We start from the raw sequence: 3,081 nt of genomic DNA, 5'->3' as shown, positions 1-3,081 counted from the left end.
GTAAGTATTGAGGTCTTAAACTCTTGAATTTATAGTTTTGTATTACAAGTCATAATTGATTAATGTGAGAAAAACTATCAGGGTGTGAAGTCACTAACTATAAACAGCTTCATTTCCCTGGTATAAAATTACTATTTTTTAATAAATAACTAATCATTTAGTATGTACTTTTTTCTATAAGTACCTTGAAAGCACTAAAACTTTTGCATTTTAAGTATATCTTTTAAAAATCCCAGTCCTTTGAACTAATAAGTACCTTTAGGATTAGTTGCTGATCTCATGCTTGGTTTACACCTAGAATTTATCTAGATATAACCCTCCAAACTGATATTAGTAAAACAGGCATTTACCAAGGGAGTTAGCATATTTTCTTGTTGTGTTTAAATTTTTTTCAGCAGGCATTTATGAATTTAGTATTTTTGTCTTTTTAGGAAAACCTATCCTTTTTATGAATATCTCTTCCTCCTTCTAAGTAAAATGTATGCATTTTAATGGGTTAGCAAGTAAGGGACAAGAAATCCCTAGGGAGGAAAATTTCCTTTATCACAACCATTGTTATTCAGCTGTAAAAATCAGAGCTGCTACACATTTGGGAAAGGCAGTGAGAAGGTGAAAGAGAGGAGGCAAGAGATAAACCTAACAGAAGTAGTCACAGATTTCATAGTGAGTGCATAGGTCCTTTCATGATTGCTTGAACGTGTTACAAATCCCCCTGGAGCGAAACCTTAGGGATTCAAAGATTAACAGCTTTCCCATCCTTGTCATTCATTAAGCTAATTTGTTAAGAGAAAGGACTTCTGTTTAAGTTTATTTTTCTGTTGGAAGAACTTTTAAAGACCCCAAAGATAAAAATCTCTTGATAAGAAGAATTCTTTGGAAAATCTATTTTTTAAAGACTGAAAGATATATTCACCTTCAAATAGGGAATTATGCCACCAGTTCTAGGAGGGAAATATCCAGGATATCTGTTTTTTGTTTGCTGAGATCAACCATCATACTCAGATTTTTGTAAGAACTAGAAATATCTCCTGTTGATAGCTCTAAATTCCCTATTTGCAATACCTTTAGTAAAACCTCGAGAAAAAAAATAATTGCCTTAGAAAAATTATTTTAAAATGTGTAATATTTCAAGTTGATGAGCTTTCCATTTTATAAGTACAAACTCATTTTTTTTCTGCAATAACTTCTTTCTTTTCTTCTCTCTTATTTTACCATTACTTTAAAATGAAAAGTCTTCTTAGGCAGCTGCTTTGTGGACTGTGACCTTTCATATTTACAATTTGCTATTGCAGTCTTCCCCCTAATAATTTACTTGATTGTACTTGAATATTGAGAGTGTTGAAATACAAAGGTTTATATCTTGCTCCAAATGGTGTGAAATCTGTAACAAGTAATGGAAATGAAAGAAATAAACTTTCTAGAACGTAAGCTTACAAGTAAAATGTTATGTAAGTTATAAGGAATGGTGTAAAACAGATTCATTCTCTCTGTTCTAGGAGAGTGTAAATTCTGCAGAAATTCAGTCTTTCTAATCTAAATTTCAACACAATTTTGGCGGCTTTTCCAGCCAGAGGAGATGGGAGTTGTTTATAGACCCATTATTCCACAACCTCCCCTGCCCCTGATATTCTGCTAGGTCTATATGTTCTACTTGAAAGAGACCTTCCTTTATTATTTTTAATATAGTATTTGAGCCTAATATTTTGCTAGGTCTACATGTTCTACTTCAAAGAGATCTTCCTTTATTATTTTAATATAGTATTTATTGTGTTTTTTCCTCAAAAGAACTAAAATCCCACTGTACTAAGAACTTGATCCCAATGTAAAAAGAACTTAAAAGGTTAAAACATCCATGCAATATATATACATAGTGGGGTAAAGGAACAGGAAAACAAAAAGGAGGTATAGAAAAAGGAAAAGTTTGGAGACATTGACTTTCTAAAAAAGGACTGAAAAAGAATTTAATGGATACCAAGGATTGGTGACCCAAATTTATTGCCTTTCTTTATTAGTTCCAAACCCCAAATGCTCATCATATCAATTTGATTGACCCATTTTTTCTCTCTCACCAATGAAACACTTGGAATGAGAAATTTATATCCTATAGGCATTGGTAAATTTTGGATTCTGTAACTGAATGACTTTTAGTAAAATTTAATTCAGTTACTGGTATCCCTTATGTAATGAATTTTCTTTATTTTCAACATTTTAATAAAAAATATTTCTTAACTATATACTTTCCTACTTTACTTCAATAGAGACTATTGAAAATAACTGAACCTTTACTTTTTGACTCAGAGTTTTACTATGGAAATCAATTATTGTACTGTGCTATAAAATAATAATGCTTACAACATGGTAAGGTATATGGAGTGACTTTCTCCTTTACTGAAGAACCCCAGACCATTTAATGATTTCTCACAACAATTCTCTTTTATTTTTCCTTTCTTCTCCTTTTTAGTGAGTAATATTTAATGAACATTCTTAGTTTTGGTGCTATCAAGGTGCTTTCAACAGCAATCACTATTACCAAAGCCCCCTCCTGTTTTGTTATTTCTAATTTACTGTAGATTAAGATACCAGGTTTGGTAAAATTATGTGTAAAATAAGATAAAGTGTGTTTTAAGATCAAGTGTTGTCTTTTCAGTAAAGTACATGGGACTTGTGACATCTATATTGGCTGCATTCTGCACAAGTGAAGTTGTTAGATAGCTGAGTTTCATATTCATGTGATATTCTATTGCATTTTACTTTTTTTTGAGTACATGATATAGATATCTAGTAAACTATGTAAGTAACTATATATATGAACTATAAAACTATGAAAGTAAGCCATAAATTTGCAGTGCACTAAGATCACTTAAAATTCCTGTGTTAAGGTAGGTATTGTGATGCGAACATGGTAGGTCGTTTCTTTTCTTAGAAATCTTGCCCAGAGTTGCCCTCCAGATGTAGTAGATCTTGAGTTTAAATTTTACCAATTCACTATGCCTTCCCATTGAAAGTTTTAAAATGTTGAAATTACAAACAAATGCATCATGCTTCCTTTGCATATTGTTATTTGAAAAGCCATAACACAGT

At 31.4% G+C, this 3,081-nt stretch overlaps 1 protein-coding gene across 2 annotated transcripts in view; it reads left to right on the top strand.

The window, feature by feature from the left end:
- Positions 1 to 3,081, top strand: part of HDX (highly divergent homeobox) — a 166,238-nt gene that overhangs the window by 26,167 nt on the left and 136,990 nt on the right. The gene's annotated exons all lie outside the window — the stretch shown is intronic.

Source organism: Balaenoptera physalus, assembly GCF_965194825.1.
Source record: "Balaenoptera physalus genome assembly, chromosome: X".
Classification (NCBI taxonomy): domain Eukaryota; kingdom Metazoa; phylum Chordata; class Mammalia; order Artiodactyla; family Balaenopteridae; genus Balaenoptera; species Balaenoptera physalus.
Note: the sequence above shows the minus strand (reverse complement) of the source record. Positions and strands in the feature narration are given on the sequence as shown.